General features: G+C 41.7%; 1 pseudogene across 1 annotated transcript; it reads right to left on the bottom strand.

Moving 5' to 3' along the window:
• Window positions 1-957: 957 nt before the first annotated feature.
• Window positions 958-20,877, bottom strand: LOC106576649 (cleavage and polyadenylation specificity factor subunit 6-like; annotated as a pseudogene). Its single transcript, XR_006760202.1, has 10 exons — window positions 20,645-20,877; window positions 18,732-18,944; window positions 18,378-18,481; window positions 17,992-18,137; window positions 17,454-17,633; window positions 10,715-11,222; window positions 9,452-9,567; window positions 8,840-8,993; window positions 8,134-8,322; window positions 958-3,727 (listed from the first exon to the last, which is right to left on the bottom strand). The product of XR_006760202.1 is annotated as a cleavage and polyadenylation specificity factor subunit 6-like (transcript).
• Window positions 20,878-21,071: the final 194 nt, after the last annotated feature.

Below are 21,071 nucleotides of genomic sequence, written 5' to 3'. Positions count from 1 at the left end.
GACTAGTTGTTTTTTTTATAAGCATCTCACCAACTGTAGTCCAAAGGCCAGCAGATGGCGATATCAAGTCGTCTGCAAAATCCCCACCTGCCAGCCTTTAGTCTACACCAACTGCTTCATACACGGACCTGATCGTTGCAATTTGGATAAATATATCCAATAGCCTCATGGCGTAAGTAATAAACAGAATAAATGGAGTCACAATGTAGTTTCGAATATTTTATTATTTTTTTGAGAAGGCACAAGGTGGTACAAGCTCAGAAAACCTACTGCCTTTATTCTTAATGCAAATATTCTAATAAATCATAGAATTAAAATGGCAATATAATCTGAAATAACAAACATTGACAGTGTTTCAGTCTGCATGGTGGAATAATGCAATACTCAATCCAGTCTGGTTGAGGCATCTCGTATATTTAATAATTATCCATATGTAATTATCATTCCAGCACTTTAATTATGTCCTTACTATGCTATATTGCGAAGAGGAACACTGAGTATATTGAAAAGCAACGTGTTCAGATTGCAGCCGTCATTCTTCACGGATCAGGAACCGACGACTTACCTTTGGCTGAACGTCATGGAGCTGTAAATGAAATAAGGGCAAAAAGAACTACAGCCTAACGTACAATTCAGCATCTGGTGTAAGTGTAACTATGAGTAAATTATATATAAAGATAACCAAGAGCCTTGAAGGGCCGAAAACTACTTTCCCTTTATCGTGTCAATCATACCTGAGGAAAAATACAATGGTTTTAAGTTCTGTTGAGTAAATTAGACCATTACAATACTTTCACAAAACAGAAAAACTACACAGACCTCAGTAATATTCTACGGTCTTATTCCACCCTTTATACATTGCATTCTATTGATTAAGTGTACATTTGATGAAACCAAATCAGCAATGTGACGAGCGGTAATATTTGGCCTAATGGTTCACGAAGACCCGACTTCAAAGACGGAGAAAACTAGTTTATTGAAAACACTCAAAACAAGACAGTGCACCTTAAGAAAGTTCCATTTCCTGAACACGTCCGAGAGCGAAATTGATCGTGTAAAACCTTGGATCTGATTGTAAAAAGTATTCCAAGGTAATATCTAAGATGGATGCATTATATGTACAAAATGACAAAACACTAATTGAGTATAGGTAACACTTGTCGACTGCGTATATGTACAGTATTGACGTATCAAACCAGTTTCAAATCAGCTCCACTCAAATATTCAACCGGTTTGAAAAGACTTTGGGCTAGAAAGCAATTCGTAATGATCAGCGAATAGGTAACAAGGCATTCATAACCAACCATTAGCACAATAAACATGGTATAATAGCTACATAGAGCATTATGAATGCTTTACAACATATTAAATATCTCAGTGCATTTATACAATAAATGAAATACAAAAGTCCCACGTATAAAAGAAAGTGTTTGTCATGCAAACTTTACCTGAAGGAGTACTTTACTAAAGTTCCATCCAATAACATTCCATGTCAAACACATTGTAAAGTGCTCAAAATGCTCTTTGTAGCTAGTGGGCAATATTGATTAAAAACTTGGAGTTTTATGTGCCAATAGTTGGATGTAAAGTCTAACCAGTAAAATGTAAAAAATGTTAAGTTGACTGAAGCAGTGGTTTCAGTGAATGATGGAAGCCACAATAACCAACTAAATAACTATCTTTAAAGTGGCAACGCAATGCAAGCAGGAGAGCACCACCTAAGTCTATCAGGGCCATGTAGAAAATACATGGGAGTAAAGAGGGAGGTAGGCATTACCGCCTTAAAACAGGCATCAATATCAGTTATTTCAATCTGGCAGACCAGTCAGTGCACAGACCCTGAGAAACTAGGGAAGGATTGTGCTCTCATACTTTACAAAATGGACACCTCACTTGAATACTCTTATTACTGTAATTCCCCATCCATTTACAACACCCAGCCCCTTGGCCTTGTCCCAGAACCTCACTACTGTAATCCCTATCCATTTACGACACCCAGTCCCTTGGCCTGGTCTCAGACCCTCACTACTGTAATCCCCATCCATTTACTACACCTAGCCCCTCAGCCTTATCCCAGAACCTCACTACTGTAATCCCCATCCATTTACTACACCCAGCCCTTTGGCTTGGTCCCAGAAGGGGATCGTACAAAACAGGATCAATGCATTAGCCAGCTAACTTTGATAAACAACCAGAAATAACATTTCATTTTCTCGTTCATTAAGAAAGTTGAACTTAGACATGTGTTTTTAAGTTGAGTCAAGCTTCTATTCCAAAAAAATCTAAAAGTTAATTCAGAATATTTAAGCAAATTAGCTGGCTAACACATTGGTCCTGCTTTGTAGTATACCGCTCAGGTCTGTATGCGTTTTAACCAACTACTCTGGCTAGCAATGTTATTGCTATTCAATGTAGGCTGGACAACAAGTCAAGACTCGGCCAAAATATATAGAGATCTGGGACCAGGCTACCACAACCCTCACTGGGCGAAACCAGTGAGACAAGCACCTCAATAAGAAATCAGTGCAGTACATCAGCCAGCCAATCGGAGCACAAGTTTGCAGATAAGGGACTAATTCTGTTCACAGAAGTAGTAGTAGTATTGTCCAGATCTGTGAAGTTTGCATCAACTATCACTAAAATAATTCCATATAACTCAATCATTTGTTCTACTTGTGTCATTAATATTAGGGTAATGAACCCTTGGAATGTACTTCCTGGTAACATGAAAAAAAATAATCAAGAAATAAAAAAATAATAAAACTAAAAAATGTTTGCCCAAGTATAATCAAGTCCTGAATACCTCTAAAATCAGTTAGCCAAGACATGGATTTTCACTTTTGGTATTCAAATGGCATACAGTAGTATACGGAGACTAAAAACAAAATGTTCGCCAAACAACTAGCTACATTTTAACTAGAACTTTTAGAACAAACTAATAAGTCAAAGTTGAAAATATCTGTCACATGATCATTCAATGCAAAAGTAGCTATGCTAAATTCAGTCAGATTTCACTAATTCTGGGCATCAGGACAAATACAACCTTTTGGTCAACTGTGCTTAAATTTGGTCAATAACAGCACAACATCGCAATTTAAGTGAGAGTAAATTTAAAATAACTATTTCGTAAAATTCAACATGAAAAATGTATGCAGGCAAAAACGTACACATGTAAATTATTATTAAGTGTCAAAACCCCAGTAAACAGTTTATTACAACACAGAATCTATTTTAATATTCAAAGCAGAGACATTTACAAACATTATCCTAACGAGGAAAGTAGGGAGGGGCACGAGAGGAAATAAAGATGAAAAACCAAAGAAAAAAAAAACCTCCTGTAAAATCAACTCTAACCTGACAAAATGTACACATTATAGCAGTCAAAAGCTGTCCGTTTTGGAATAGAGCAGGCAAATGTAGTCATTTGTTATTTTCGCAAAGCTTGAAGAAGCCTGTCAACACAGGTAGGTAATCATTTTTTCGTTCACATCAAATAAAATTTCAGTAAAAATAAAAATAGCTGTTGAGTAGTTTTTTTTATATACCATGAGTATGATTTTAAAGAACACTACTTATAACCTTACACAGCTGTGAGCGATTCCCAGGTAGTCAGTCCCCTGGAAACCATGGAGACACAGACAGAGGGGGGGGCTAGTTGACAAGGCGATCCTGAAGTAGGGCCTGCTGGTTGTGACGAGGCGTCCTCGTCCCTGTCCTCTTCCGTAGGCTGAAATGTGTGAAAACGAAGGGTGGAGTTTGGTTTGGGGCAGCCCAACAATATACAGTTTGTTGTTTGTGTCATACCCCCTCTAATTTTACAGCATACACACAGAGGACACAAAACAAAGACATGCAGGTACTGCTTTTTCTAATGGTAGTCAACTTGTCAGAGTGATTCCACATTACAGTGAGTAAGGAAGAACAATGTAGTGCCCACAATGGCTGACCCTGCTATACTGTTGAGATCTGAATTTAGTAGGTTTTCAAATGTGCCATGCGCTAAGTGCTCAACTCATTTCAGAGAAGGTTTACAATCAATTTGTGTGGATAGGATAAACCTGTTTAAGGGTGCTCACAAAACATCTTATAATCTAATGTAGAAGTGCATGGGCAGAAGATGGTATCTACAGAACGCTCAATCCCAACCCCTAGACCGTACGTACTTCTCAATATCTTTAGAGGATTTCACAGATGGACACAATATGGTATTAAGTCTACCTTGTCCTCTGATAGGTGGAAGTAATGTGAGAATTCCACCTATCAAATCCTCTCAGATTTTCAACAAGTCCATAAGACCAGAAGGTCTAAGCGGCCAGTTTGGGATTGGTCCCCTAGTCTAAGAGGTGACGAGGGCATAGTTTTTCCAGAAGTTATCCCGGATTTTACCTATTGGATAGGATTTAAACGCATAGAAATAATAAATAGAACAGACGATTCATTGACTTGGATGCAGACCCTCGTTCTAGTCATTCTACAGCTATGCATTTAAACCTATCCGATAGGTGAAATCCAATTAGATAACATATGGAAAAAAATAAACTGGGCCTGGAGCATTGGGAAAAGCAGAGGACAAACATGGTCAGGTTTACATAGAGGAACAGTAGTATTACATCAGGATGAATGTATAAAAACACTCTTATATCAGTAGTCTGAAACAACTCACAAAGCTAGATCCTGGCATGCACAGGACAACATTACACTGACAATTCATTGGAATTGCAAACCACATAACCATTCATTAATATTGCAGTTCATAGATCACTCCAGACAGTTTCCAAACTCATACACCAGGTAAAGGAATATGCTGTACGGTTTGGTTGTCTTTGACAATTTCCATTAAAAAATAACTATAATTATTAGTTTAATTGTTTATCAATACCATTTTTAATCAAATTAAATTGAAGCCAGGTACTGCTAATGAGTGAATTTACATGGTGCATAGTTGGCAATATCACATTTAAAAAGTGAATAATACCAACATTTCATTGAACAGATGTCCCATCACCCTCCACAATCATTTCTGATCCATTGAGCATCTCAAAGGGCCCACAGCATCATCAAGACATGTTCTCAAAACACTACAAATCAATTAGAATTATAACTAACGGATTAAAGAAATGTGACCAGGTATAGTCCTGGTACTAACTTCCTGCAGAGTCTATTTTTACAGGAGACATTGAAAGTGTTTAAGGTGGTTGAACAGTCATCAAAATGACCCTTCTTGAGATGGTGTGGACACCAATGAGTGTTGCAGGAACCACATGATGCGTAGTTGTGAAGGATGAATACACCAGAGAGAGAGAGAGAAACTGTTAAAACAGCAGCAGAAATATGTTATCAGGAAATCAGGGCTGCTTTCTCCATGCCTGCAAAACATCACTGACACCTATAGACAAATTGGAAAAATAGCTAGTCATTTCTTCCCTGTAGTGGGCACATGTGATCCCAACGCTGAATGAAACAACGTCAGGATCTGTGAACATAGATTGACAGGTAGTAAGCATAGATCAAAGCATTTCCTTTACCATGAAGTGAGACAAATAGGACTGTACAGGATAATAAAGTAACCCCCTCTTAGGTTTGTTCCCTTGAGATTTAAAAGTAATGACCAAAACTAAGATTTTTAGATTGATTTGTCAGTTGTATTATTAAAAGGATTACATTTATTTGAATAATTTAACAAAATGCCATTGCCATTTAATAATGGAGAAAAAAAATGCAGAGAAGTTACTTCATCGAACATGTACATTCAAAGGAGTAATCCCATTTAATGCAAGCATGGAGTCACTAACCAATATAATATATATAACAACCGGTAATACAATCAGATGTTGTATACATTCAAATCACTATTGGGATTTACAACGTCAACATTCAATTTGAGTGAGCATCAACCCATTTAAAAATAGGACAAATAGCACAACATTCTTTTCTTGACTACGCCATTTCAGTGAAACACCCATTGACCTTCAATTCCTACAAGATATTTGCCAAGGTACCATGTCAAAATTGTCTGGCCGTCGATTTCAAACTACAGCCTAAAAACAAGACAACCGACAGTAAAATCTTGAGATCCACTTCAAATAGGTGTACCATTTAAACCTAAAATATCCACATTAACAAAATGGCTGCCATTGAATTGTGGACAATAGTGATGATTCTTTAATCCTGATTGAAATATCAGATAAGTACTGTATCTGTATTGATTGATATTTTCAGCATCTTTGAAGTACTGTACCTCGGGCAAAAATATTTCTATTGTTTTCTTATTTGTTTACAAGATCAGCACATTGTGATGCACAGTATTAAGGGATGAAAAGTAATCAAATTGACCGAAAATTTACAGGCAAACAGAAATTGCTAGGGCCCTATAAAATCTATTGAATTTCCCCCCTGCCTATTTTCATTTTAAATGTATAAAAACATTGGATGTTAAGTACACAACCATGATTCCACATCAGCAGACCAGAAATGTACATTTTTGGGTGTAGTTACCTTTTAATTCAACTGTGCACCAGCAAGCATCACTTTGGTTAGCGATGTTTCTGTAGCACTCATGTGATGGCAGAGTTTGCTAAACAAATGGCCAGTGGATTTATGCAAATAATCATGATACCATTCTGCCAAGTAAATATGAACTACAGAGAAGCCTTTTGGGAAAACCTTTCCATCTACCAGAAGACTGTTGTCATTATATTAGCATCATCGCTAACGGCTTAACAAAGTGGTGGACAAATTTAATTTTCAAATAGCTTCAACACATTTAGTTGACGTCCTACTAGCTTCAATTCCCTTTAGTTGATTTCCTGCTAACATTATTGAATCATTCCGTTTTAATGTCTGGATTCTGCGATTCTGTCCGCGTTCTCCACAGCGTGGATTTTATAGGGCCCTACATGGCCATGAAGTAAATATATATATATTATCATCATCATGTATGTATGTTACCATCAAGATATACAAAATGGATCAAAACCTGAGCCCAAATTTTTTGGAACTCAAACCTTCAATGTTAGGGAACAAACGCAAAAAAATGGCACATACAGAAATGATATGTAAAAGGTAAAAACCGGGTTCATCTTATGTTAACAGCACCAAAAGCAGTAGCAAGACTCAAAATGCTCTGTTTTACAAAAATGGGGCTTTAGAGTGAAGACCATGACCAACGATGCTACAGGACACATAGCGGGCTAGTTACCACATTCCTGTCAACCGGTAAGGGAGTATGACCAGGTAACTATTGGCCTAAAATTAATATAGACAAAACATTTTACGAGCTTGATATCAATGCCATTAATTATACAAAAACATTATCAAAATCCCTTTTGTTCAAGACCATCAATTTCAGCGTGATGAAATGAAAAATATGTCAAAGACATTTGTCAAGTTCACAGACAATATACCAAAATCGTTTCAATTTTTAAACTCCAAAACCATACTTTGGCTTATACTATAGGTTAGAGAACTGACAGTGGTTTTAAAATAGTTTAGACATTTCAATTGGCATGTAACCATTACCTCAGGTTAACAAGAGTCAGGAAACACCTAGAGTTTGGTCATCATTTGGTGGCCTACAAAACAATTCATACAACCCCCTTAAGTTGTACCTTGACAACGTTTGAACACTGAAAAATGTACACTAATCATTTCTTGGCACATTGTGGCATCAGTGTCAAAGAAACCCTTCAATAAACAATTTGCGTATTTTACAACTTTCACAGGTGTTGATCACTGGTCATATAAAGTACTTTTTCAAAGGTTTAAAAAACATTTTCAAGCTTAGCAGGGCTTACATATAAAACCTCCCCTACAACACACATGCAGTAGAAGCCTGACGACACAGTCAATGTTCAAAGGATGAAAGTAAAACACGGTCAAAAGCTACACGTTTCAGACAAATAATATACACACACCTACCAGCAATGAGTCAGTACTGGTCAATACTACAACAATGACTGATGGAACAATGCCTTACCTACCACCTCCACCTACCGTAGGCTCCGTAGGGCGCGTCATGTCCCGCTCTGGGCCTCTTGTTCTGGGGCGTAGCGACCCGGCCCCTGGCCTGCATTAAGCTGAGGGAGAAGAGTGGTGAGACCGTTACGGGTAAGGAGTTTGAACGGGCATACACACCTCCCCTAACGATGTCGGTACTCCCTCTCACGGTCTCTTTCGCGTTCACGTTCTCTGTCCCCGCGGTGCCGTTCTCGCTCCCGGCTGCGTTCGCGGTAGTAGTCCTCGTGGCGGTCGCGGCTACGGGACTTGTGGCGCCGGCTCTTCTCCCGGGATCGGCTGTGGTCACGCTCCCTCGACCTCTCGCGTCTTTTGGGGGCAGAACTTACATTCATACATCAAACTCTTAACCCACCGCCAAAGCAGGTCTGTCCATCGGCCAAAACCATCAATAATACCATAAATAATGACGTCATCAAAACAACTGTCAGTAACACTTTGATCTGTCAATCAATTACATTTGAGACAATATTACAGAGCGTTTTATAGTAAGTGCATTCAACTAAAGTGGATGAAACATCTCAGCACCACTCCCAGTCAATAAGAACAGGAATACAAGCACAATGACTAGCAGGTACTGATCATCACCATGAGTTATCAGACACCTTCAATTCATTCATATCACTTCTCTCAGTTGTCTATTATAAGAACCAGGGTTGGAGTCAAAGATCGGTAAATTCCATTATAATTCCAGTCAATTCAGAAAGTAAACCATATTAAAATTCAAGAAGAATTTGAATTTCTGTGTGCTTCCTGAATTGAAATGGAAGTGACCCCCCCAACCCTGATAGGAACCACAGGAGAATGAGGAAGAGGTTGTATTTACCTGGAGGCAGAGCCGTAGGACTTGTTCTCGATGCCGTGGAGACAGTCCTGCAGAGAGCTGATGAGAACTTTGCAGCGGTCGTCAGCAGATACCTTAGACTGCTTGATCAGAGAGATGGCTGTCACCAGAGTCTCTATGGCACTGCCATAGTCAGCTAATGGACAAAGGAAGACATCACATGGGTATAGCTCAGACACTTAGATAAGGGACACTTGTGAAAGTACGCAATAAAATCTACAAGCAGCACATAGACAAAATGTGTGTGTGTGTATTCAGCCCCTCTGGCCCTCTGTAGAGTGTGTTGTAGTATTTGTGAGGTGTGTGTGAGTGTGTATTCAGCCCCTCTGTAGAGGGTGTTGTAGTATTTGTGAGGTGTGTGTGAGTGTGTATTCAGCCCCTCTGTAGAGTGTGTTGTAGTATTTGTGAGGTGTGTGTGAGTGTGTATTCAGCCCCTCTGTAGAGGGTGTTGTAGTATTTGTGAGGTGTGAATGTGTATTCAGCCCCCCTGTAGAGGGTGTTGTAGTATTTGTGAGGTGTGTGTATTCAGCCCCTCTGTAGAGTGTGTTGTAGTATTTGTGAGGTGTGAGTGTGTGTTTAGGGCATGATCCATACCAGCGCTAGCATCTGACACCGCCCTAGAGATGGCACTACTGGAGATGGCTCGGTTCCGGTTCATGATCTCCTCAAACTCTGCCTCGCTCAGCGGTGTCCGCGCCGACTCCATCTCCCTGGGACAGAGACAAGCAGGAAGGAGACAGCATCAAGATCTAAAAACAACGGTCCTCTAACTCAATGACAAACTCAGAACCACCAGATACAGGAAAGAGGATGTTGAACAGGAAGGAAAAGCTATTTTTTCAATGAGTCTTTCCTAACTCCTCGCCTTCTCAAAAGTCATTGGAGGAGAAGGTCAGAGGGGAGTGACCATGGCTGTTCTCCACCAATGAATTTTGCGAGGTTGCAAGATAGAGAAATTGATCAAGAGCAAGGAGAGACTGAGAAAACAGAGGGGTGAGACAATCAGATGAGTCAAGGAACACACAGTTAATGGACAGCTAAAACTACACAGCAGATGCAAACCACGTTATCCAAGCCTGTGGGAATGAACACCAGTGATAACTAGCTCATCTAAGGAAATACACAAGACACACCACACAGTTCACTAACGCTTATCAAACCCGTAGCTCGGCCAATCCATCAACCACAACAAGCATCCACTCTCAAAATGCAACAAAGCCAGGCACCAGGTCATTACAGGGGAAGCTAGTTCCTAATGCTGGTTCAGCGGTCTGGCAGTATTTCTACTAACCCTGGGTCACTCGCATTGTGCAAGTGTTGGCCGCCATTTTTCAGATCGACCAAACCCTCGTTAATCCAGGGGGGGTCTGGGCAGCCGCGGGGCAGGGGGGCCCTGAGGTCAAACTCACAGATTAGCGGGGGACGCTGGTTACTGTAGGCAGCCAGAGGAGGGAGGGAGGGAGGGATGGAGGAAGGGAGATTCAGGAGGGTCACTAAAGAAACCACGCTTCTTAGTCAAAATACTAACGTAAAAGACCCCCCTTTAAAAGACGCCCCCACACAAACACAAACGATGGCGGACTGGTGCTAAGGGAACCTGACAGTGCTATAATAGAAGGTGTTGGAGGATTTCCTTGTGTTGCTTCTACCACAGCTGTTCTACATACTGAAATAAATTCTGACTAAAACTGGCAGTATTTGACATTCAATAGATCAGTTTTCTTCAAACACGAACCATCATCTAGAGTACAGTAAATGAGGTTGGAACAGAACCAATGAAGAAGAGGAGGAGGGAAACAACTGACTTTCTGTAGAACTGGCAGTACGTGATGTCATGATCCTGTTGGGTTATATTACCTGCCGGCGGGTCCGAAGTCTCCCCGGTCATATGGAGGTGGCCGTCCATAGGGGTCGTTGGGCCCGTTGGGGCCCCTGCCGTCCCCTCCAGGAGGGCCCCCCATGTTGTTAGGACCCCCAGGAGGAGGGAAGAACGCTGGGTTGACATGGGGAGCCGGTGGGGGACCTCCAGGTCGGGGCCCGGTCATGTGTGGTGGGGGAGCGAGGGCCAGAGGCGGTCCAAGGGGACCAGGGGGGCGAGGAGGAAAATGACCAGGGGGTGGAGGGCCCTGTTGGGGGGGGGGGGGCCAGGAGGAGGGCCGAAGCCGTGTGGGGGGAGGGCCAGGGGGAGAGGACCCATGGGGGCTGGCCAAACTGGCCGGGGAACATGACCGGGGTGGTGGGCGGTCACCACGGTTGGGGGGGCCTTGCATGGGAGGGGGGAGGCCCTGTCCTGGGGGAGGGGGGCCTAGGGGTCCAGGGGGACCTAGTGGGCCAGGAGGGGGTCGAGGTGGGCCCTGCATACCACCTGGAACACAGAAACACAAAACAGAACCTTCTTGAGTTTGGATTCACTACCAACTGTTTGAAAGCAAATTAAAGCATTGTGGTGTCCCAGTGTCAGCAGGCGGCACCGAGCAGCTCCCAGTGTCAGCAGGCGGCACCGAGCAGCTCCCAGTGTCAGCAGGCGGCACCGAGCAGCTCCCAGTGTCAGCAGGCGGCACCGAGCAGCTCCCAGTGTCAGCAGGCGGCACCGAGCAGCTCCCAGTGTCAGCAGGCGGCACCGAGCAGCTCCCAGTGTCAGCAGGCGGCACCGAGCAGCTCCCAGTGTCAGCAGGCGGCACCGAGCAGCTCCCAGTGTCAGCAGGCGGCACCGAGCAGTTCTTGGAATCCAGAGACCACAAACAGGGAACTCAAGTACTGCAGCAAATGTCTTAGCTTGGGTTTGATGACTTCTGGATAGGAATTGGGCCATTTTAAGTTGCATGACGTGTTAGTGAAAATGTTAAAATGTGTGATCCTGTATGTTTCAGTCACTGCCTTGGCGGCCACCTTGACTTAGTGGGATCAAAGTTAAAGCTTAGAAGGAAACACAGCAAAGGACTGAAACAGAAGCCGTGAACACTGACGGTGTACAACGTGAAGGACCACATTTACATCTCTGAATGTTTGACACAAGGGGTGGGCTGCATCAACTCTTAAACTGGGTTAAATCAAATTATCTATTCATCTTGTTGCAACACATTTTAAATTAATCCTAGTTAAATTAAATCCTTCCTCTAATCTAAATTTAGTTTTCAATTTAACCCTAGATACATTTGAAGCCTGTTGCTCAATGAATACAAAAAGTTCAGATTGGAGATGAATTCTAAACTGCCCCTTGTGGTGGAACTGATAAAATGGCAGCATATCTACAGTGGAGACCAAAACGACACTTCCTCAGAGAATAAATTACAGACAGGTTGAATCCGTTGAGGTTTAGAATAATTAACTCATTATTAGTAGGCTATTTACGTTCCCAATTTGTACAACAATTGAATTGGGGCTTGTGATATGCCCAGCCTTGGTAGGAATGATGATGTTATGGAACATGCTGTAACGGGCCTGATAACGCTAACATTGTAGTGAAGTAGCATTAACGTTCATTTTAACATGCGTTATAGGCATTGATATTTGCCTGTTATTTATGCTCACTAAATATTGGTGGGTTGAGTTGTCCATCGTCATAATAGGAGTTATGGAGAGGGGCAAACTGCTGGGGAATCATCTCTCATATCTTCTGGGTGATGGAGGCCCTCCCTCCGGTCTGAAACAGACCCCGCCTCTAATCTGCCGCATCCTTTTTGGCTTTCGCGCTTAACTTTTATCCAGCCTGCTTTCATCTGATTTAGGTCCCTCTTCTCTTGAATCCGTGTGGATCCATTAAATCTGTTGCATAAAATGGTCCAAGTGTCTTCCTTCTTTTTGACAGTCGTGTGGTCTGTCTTTTTATCCTCCAGCACATTACTACATTTCCCCAGCACATTACTAAATTCCCCCAGCACATTACTAAATTCCCCCAGCACATTACTAAATTCCCCCATCAGCTCCGACAATATATATTTATTTTTTCATAGACTGATACATTTGAACTTCTTTGACGTGCCATGATCAGGTGGCTAGCGGTCAAATAATACATGGCTAAATAACGTTAAGTAATGACAATACATAATAGGGTATGCTAGCTAGCTTGGTTTATAAACTAGCTAGCTACAGTTGCTAACAAATTAGTTCTGTCTAGTACTGGAAAATAACAGATTTTATTTCAAATCAGCCAACCCATGAGAACCTTTCACGATGGAGTTACAGTAGTTCTAACATTACATTGTTTTTATTTTATCAAGAAACAGCAACTTTGTGGCCTCATTTGTCAAGTAGGCTAGCTACTTCGTTTCAATTCACGAAATACCGAATATATTGGTGTAACATGTCACTAATCATATTTTTAAACCGTTAATCACGGATTTACTGATCCAGATTTTAAATGAAGTGGTGCAACACATCCCAGATTAATTATAACCCTAGATTAGCTCTAATCCCAGATTAATTATAACCCTAGATTAGCTCTAATCCCAGATTAATTATAACCCCAGATTAGCTATAATCCCAGATTAATTATAACCCTAGATTAGCTATAATCCGAGATTAATTTATACCATGTTGGTGCAACCCACCTTAGGTGTCCTGTGAATCAAAATTAAAGATTTAGCGAGACCAACATTTTAGATTTTTACAGATATTAGCAATGAAAGCCAAGAACCAGTAGGCCGAGTATCAGGACAGACTGGTCTGGATGGCTGGAAAGACCAGCTTGGTATGGAGCACACAGGACAGACAGGTCTGGATGGCTGGAAAGACCAGCTTGGTATGGAGCAGACAGGACAGACAGGTCTGGATGGCTGGAAAGACCAGCTTGGTATGGAGCACACAGGACAGACAGGTCTGGATGGTAAGAAGTCAGCCATCCAAGACACCTCTTCTATACTCATTGTGTTGTCTAACTTCAGGTGTGCTGGCCAGGACACGGTCAGAACAGCCAATAGAAACAGAACAAGCAACACATCATATAAAGATTGACAGTTAAGACAGAATGAGCAATAACCCAGGACATAAAGTGGGGGGGAAGAAGAAGAAGCTTGGTCAGTCAGTCAGAGTGAGCCCAGGACTCCAAAGACAGACAGGCCTTAATAAAGAGGCTTTGTCAGTCAGTCTGCCCAGGACTCCATAGACAGAGGCCTTAATAAAAAGAACATGTAAGCAGGGGGGAGAGGGGGCGGGGGAAATCATTCTTATTTAGTACATTAGCACTGTGAAGGGTTGCAAAAATCCAAAACATTACCAAAATTCCCCAAAATCCCAGGTTGGAGGATACCATTGCAGCAAATTCCCTGCAGATTACATAAATCCTCCAACTGGGATTTGTGGAAAATCTGGGATTTTTGGGAAGATTTGGGGAAATTTGCACTGTTGTCAACAGGAGTCGAGGCATTTCACCTCTGGGTCGCCAATTCCCATCACGTCCCGGGCGGGAAGCAATTGAAATTCATATCCATCAGGTGGCCTTCTTGGTGTCTATGGTTAATGAGTTCAGGTGGCCTCATCCCCGACCCTAGTGGGAGAAAAACACAATCACAACCAGGCTGGTGCCACAGTGACCTCACTGGCCATTCGGCCAATGGCAGCAGCGCAGCTCGCAACATAGGAAGAAGTTGCCAAAGCAAAAAATAAAGTGTTTTTTTTTATCTGAAGGGGGTAAAGATGGGACAAACTAGATAACACAGATGTTGAATATTACCCCCCTCCCCCCTAATCCAAGTACTTCACTCAACTTCTGAAAGCAAGGGGACAGAGAACAGGAGTCAGACTGGATTGAAACGGACACATGTGAAGAGAGATGGTAGGTTGGTGCTTTCCAACCAATCCTTTCCACATATGGTCACATGGAAGACAGGATAACACACAAGACAGGAGGAGAGGACCCATCTTCAGTTCAGTCCATAACACCAACAGTACTGGCCTGGCTGTCAGTGTAAGATCCATTCACACTGCTTACAGCAGAAACAGTACAACAGAAAGGAAGCCATTTCATTGGTTGTAGTCAGGGCACGGTTTAAATTTAACCAATTAAAATGGGCTTCCTTTCTGGTGTACTGTTTTTCCAGGGTATCTGCAGGTTCTATTTAGTTGAATTTAAGACTTAAAAACCTTTTTAATGCCACTTGGAATGCAATTTAATAGTTCTTTTGAGGTCTGCCACAGCTGCTAATATTCCCTCCAGAAATGAGCCCATGTTGGCAAAAAGTAGTCTTTTTAGCACTGGCTGTTTTTCCAGTGCCAAGACAGACATAAAATAAGTTAGCCATTTCATCTATTTGTTCAGGAAACGCATGATGGTTATATTTTCATGTGCTAGAAAATAAAAAATTTTATCCAGACGTGCAAATGCTGCCCCCTAGACCCAACAGGTTAACCAATGATATTAGGCCATACTTGGCCATGATTACAAACACCTGTGTGTCTCTTGACACTATATAAATGACTCATCTCGCAGTGTTTGATGATACCCTGATGAAGACAGCTTCGCTGTCGAAACGTTGGTTATTAAATTTTTGTATCTGAGCTCTTAGAGTGTGCGGCTTTCCTTTATTTTCTAGTGTTCTACTCCGCTAGCCAGCACCTCGCCTTTATAGGTGTGCGTTTCTTTTTTCTATATTTTTATGTGCAACATGTCAAAATAGGATCCAGAATAATCAGATATCCATTTGGATCTTTACAGATGAATTAGCCTGAATGTTTTTGGTACCCATTGGCCTAGGCTATTCACCGCCTGAGGAAGTGGGAACACATTAGCTAGATCGCTAAGTCTAAATATGATACTGCTGTTAGATAGCCATGCAATTGATTTAACAGGAAATGTAATGTCCTACAAAAACGCTCCATCGGTAGACCTATATAAGCTACTTGTATCCACCGTGAATGGCCCACTCCGCTCCACTCCACTGTGACATCATCTCAATGACATACTCTGTAAAGTGGTGTTATTGGTCCACTCCGCTATGACATCATCTCAATGACATACTCTGTAAAGTGGTGTTATTTCATCAATATTGACAGTTAAAATAATTGTTACACTCACAATAACCTGTGGCTGCCCTATTTTTAATCAATGCATTTGTATGGGCTAATAGCAGTACGGCCAAATGTTCTAATCATTTTAGATTCAAAAATAAATAGAATAGCTAAATAAATAAATAAAATAGCAAAATTAATCCTTGGTAATACTTTCTTAAAACAATTTCATATAGCCTAATAGGCCCCCCAAGTTTAGACTGGGATTAGAATGACAGAGATTAGACAGTTAAAGTCTAAAAATAAGGAGTTAAATGTTCAAGGACAGACACGTCAGAACAAACTTCCTTTAGAGTTAGGGAGTCTACTACCATCTATTATTCCCTGTAGTGAATCGTATTCAATGCGTTTGCATTGGGGCTAATAGCAGTAAGGCCAAATAAAAATGTTAATCCCCACAAAAATGTTGCTATATATTTTGATACTTCAAGGGGTCTTAAAATTCAAAAGCAAATACACTGAACTAAAATATAAAGACGCAACACATAAATTGTAGGTCCCATGTTTCATAAACAATATATATCTCAAATGTGTCAAAATTTGTTTACATCCCTGTTAGTGAGAATTTCTTGTTTTCCAAGATAATCCATCCACTGGACAGGTGTGGCATATCAAGAAACTGATTAAACAGCATGATCATTACACAGGTGCACCTTGTGCCTGGGTGACAATAAAAGGCCACTAAAACACAATGCCACAGATGTCTCAAGTTGAGGGAGTGTGCAATTGGCATGCTGACTGAATTAATGTCCACCAGAGCTGTTGCCAGAAAATTGAATGTTCATTTCTCTACCACAAGCCACCTTCAACGTCATTTTAGAGAATTTGGCAGTACATCCAACCCGCCTCACAACCGCAGAACACGTGTATGGCTTTGTGTGGGCGAGCAGTTTGCTGACGTCAACGTTGTGAACAGAGTGCCCCATGGTGGCGGTGGGTTATGGTATGGGCAGGCATAAGCTACGGACAAACTACACAATTGCATTTTATATCGATGGCAATTTGAATGCGGAGATACCGTGGCGAGATCCCGAGGCGCATTTTGTTTAAGGTATCTGTGACCAACTGATAACTAATCATGTGAAATCCATAGATTACGGCCTAATTTATATATTTCAATTGACTGATTTCCTTATGTGAACTGTAACTCAGTATAATTTTAAATTCTTGCATGTTGCGTTTATTTTTGTTCAGTATAGTAAAATGATCCTTGGTATGACCTTGTTAAAATAATTCCATATAGCTTAGTAGAACCCCACTCCCCGGCTTAGACAGGGCTTTGACTTATGGGTAACAGTAAGTCCATTTAACAACATGTGGTTGGATAGCTCTCTCCAACATCTTGAAAGTGGCCTCCAGTATTATGACCTTCCGTTGTTTAGATTTTTTTGCCGCGTGTCAACAATTAAGCAGCAGCACAATATAACAAACACTGTAGTCATCTCGGTCACATTTTTTAAGACCTTTGAAAACTGAATTTAAGATATTTTAAGACTTCTAAATCAATTTAAGACAGACTATAAGAACCAGCAGACACCGTGGTTTTAGCTGAGAGCAGTGTGAACGGACCTGGAGTGGGAAGAGTACTCACCTGGGAAGTGTGGCGGTGGCCCTCCGGGTCCGATGGGCCCAGGGAACCGGTCTCCTCCAGGGCCAGGAGGGCCAGGGAAGCGGCCTCGGCCTCTACCCATGCCCATGGGGAAGCCACCGCGGGGGCCCATGGTGGGGGGTCCCGCCTTCCCATCGCCGGACATCTGCCCACCCGATGTACCTGGGCATAAAGGGAAAGAAGAGGGCGGAGAGAACATTCAAATCCCCAACTCACTGTGCTCACCCAATTAGTTAGTTCTGAGCGCTAAAACTCTAATTAGTTCACTAAATCAATGCATTTATTCAAATAAATGTAGTTATTAATCAAAATTATAAACTATTTTTCTGGAATTTCTGCATTGACAGCAGAGGCAGATTCAAGCCCCAAATACTTGGGTCTGCTTCAGTGTATTTGGGTCTTGCCAGGTTATCAGACCTACCTTGTCATTAAACCATGCAGAAAAACCAGATTATTAACATAAGAATTATTCTAGGACTCTAATTGGCCATCCCAGCGGGAGGCACGCAGGTTCACCTACTTTTCCGAGACTGCATCTCGAACTGGCTGAGGGACTGCTTGTTGCAGGGGGTAACAATGGGGTTCTGTCCGTGTAGCTCCCGTTTAGCCAGCAGGTCCAGTAGCTTCCTAGAGGACGCGTCTGAGCCCACACACACCAGGGCAAACCTAATGGGACACACCAGGGCATAACGGGACCAAGTCACCATCTATTTCTTTCCTTCTGGCTTTTATTTGGGCATTTCTTTCTGTTTATCTCTTTAAAATAATTGAATAAATGAGGCTCAGAGTACAACTACCTGTGTGTAGTTCAAAGGTATTAGGAAAGTCATCCACAAAAAAAACACTGTCTGTTGAGAGTGTCAGTGTGTAATATGAGGGATCATGAAAGGCAAGGAGGAAGCTCACCCTTTACTCTGCCCGTTGGCTCTGTTCTCAAAGAACTTGATCTCCAGCAAATCCTTAATGCCTATTGATCCAATGGCGTCTGTCAAATCTTCGTCTGTTGTCCACTGGAAAGGGGAGGCACTTTTTTACATCAAGACCCATTACATAATTGATGCACATTAAGGGCTGGTGTCCCTGACCCCCACTAAGCCCATCTCTAGACTTAAAAAAAAACACTTCCAATGGCGATTCTCAAAGACCCACTGAGCACGTTTTTTAACTCCGGAAGTAAGCTTAATGTGGGTCTGAGTAACTGGCCCGTTTAGATGTATCTTTGTGATTCAGCAGACGCTCTTATCCAAACCCATAACCTACCCATGTGAGATTGCCTATGTACAGGGCGATCCTCTTGCCAGTGTACGTGTACACCACGTTGGGCGGGGTGCTCTTGTTCCCCTCGGAGCCAGCAGGTGGGGGTAGGTTGTCCAGGTAGTCCCGGTCCTCAGGTGCGTCTCCGTTATTATTGGCCGAAGGAGAGATAACATCGTCATACAAGTCTATCTGGTCATGGGCGGGGTAGTCTGATTCCTGTGGTGGGGGGGAATAGAACACAATGGGTCAACCTTACATCACAGTCAGTCAATCAATAGTTGTGCTCCAGGTTGTCTTTAATGCCCTTTGAGATTGTTCCTTCATGTCAATGTTGGGTCCTACAGTGATATCAACAAAGACGATCTGGAACAAGCCCAACAACACGCTTTGACACGTGTGGCGGTCAGAGAGCAGAATGAGGTCTTAGCCGTTTTGCAGTTACACGATTTGTGATATTCAGGACATGAAATACAAAAGAGGCAGACATTATTGCCTGAATAGGCAACAATGTGAGCCACATTATCTAGCCAACATTTCAATAGTAACAGTTTGTTGCCTAAAGCTGGTTCTATTTTCAGTCCAACAGCATGCATAACATTGTGGACAGTCCCCGTGCTAATGAGGTCCTAACAAACACCATGAAGTTACTTTGCTTTGAGTCAACAACACAGAATTTAGATAAGTAAAACATCCAAATGAGTGTTTGCAATATGCAGATTTGTTTGGTACAAATGGATACTGCTCTGGAGATTATGACTTGGAACATTTTTTAAATATCCCTTTAAAGTGCACAGAAGCACATTGAAAAGACTGCAAGTATGACCAACCTCGGCGAACACAACACTTCAGTCTACACACACTGCATCAGAGTGCAGTTGGCAATCTTTGCACAAAGCTGAAATGCAAAACCATAGAGATAACTGCATTTTTGTGTGAGAACTGGGTCAAATATCCCCAAGTAAATTTACAACCAGAGATAACAAGTCCTATGTGATTGATCAATGAGAATCAAACTAAAACTCAAAACGAATAGCATTTCCATCTTAACTCTTCTTGAACTGCACTGTTGGGTTAAGGGCTGTAAGTAAGCATTTCATGGTAAAGTCTACAATTGTTGTTTTCGGCGCATGTGACAAAGTTTGATTTGAATAGAATTTCCATTTGGCATTAACAAACTACAGAAAAATAACAAAAATATCGGATTTAGAAAGGTAGTTGATAAAAAAAAATAACAAAATGATTCATGTTTGTGCAACATGGTATCTTGAAGACGGTTTTTGTTGCTTTGAGAAAAGACGAGCAACATCAACATAGCAGCTAACTTTAGCCTAGCCAGCAAGCAGGGGGAGTGACGCCGAGAGCAACAACCTTTTTAAAACAGTCTCCGACCGGAGGGAAACTACAAACCATCACTCCCCCCCAAAAAAACTCGTTATTAGCAAACAGTCCCTATTGTTTTATACTATTAGACGGTCATGTGTAACTAGGTAGTTGAACACCAGTATAATGTTAGCGCACGACGACAAACCAGGCCAGGGTTTTTGTGTTGCGCGGCCTTCCCCGCCACTTCGCCTCCAGTACAACAAGCTTCTGTCGTTAACAATGGAACGACCACGTTGGCTTGCAAAGTCAAACATATTTACCTACCAAATGTATACATTAGCCAACAAACATTATAGAAAACCAAGACGTACACAACATTCACGTTACTATTTTTTTAAATATTTGACAAGCTATTGCGTAGTTGCAATTCAAAAACGCTGCGGCAAACACAGGCAACGCTTTGCAGGTCTCATCGGACGCCAGTTAGCTCGGTTTAACTTTCAATAAGCATTTTAGCGAATAAAAATCATAGGGCAAACCACAAATATGTCTATAACGGTGTAGGATTTAAGCAAATGTAACGGTTTGCATACCTGGTTGAAATCCTCTTCAACATCGGCGTAGATGTCGATGTGATCAACTCCGTCAGCCATTTTCCAGACCACCTCCTCCACCGATCGACCTGAACAAGACAAAATGCAAACAGGAAAGCAGAAAACGTCACATCTGGGATCAATAATCGAGTTATCACATTTTCTATTACAAACATTGCTAAATTGTTTGAATGACAGTGATGTTTTGTTTGGGGTACATGTAACTATGTATATTATGTATAAACATGACGTTTCTGCTTATTTTGTCAAAATGTTCTCTTATTCACTGGTTTATTGAATATCAATTCCTATTACTCATACTCTGAGTATAGTAGGTTACTGTCTAGAAAAGTGTATTGAATATGATTTATTCTGCATTGGAGAAGGAGTAGAGAGGGGTGTGCAGTGAGTTCGCACAATCTGCACA

The sequence above is a fragment of the Salmo salar genome, chromosome ssa17, assembly GCF_905237065.1.
Source record: "Salmo salar chromosome ssa17, Ssal_v3.1, whole genome shotgun sequence".
Lineage (NCBI taxonomy): Eukaryota > Metazoa > Chordata > Actinopteri > Salmoniformes > Salmonidae > Salmo > Salmo salar.
Note: the sequence above shows the minus strand (reverse complement) of the source record. Positions and strands in the feature narration are given on the sequence as shown.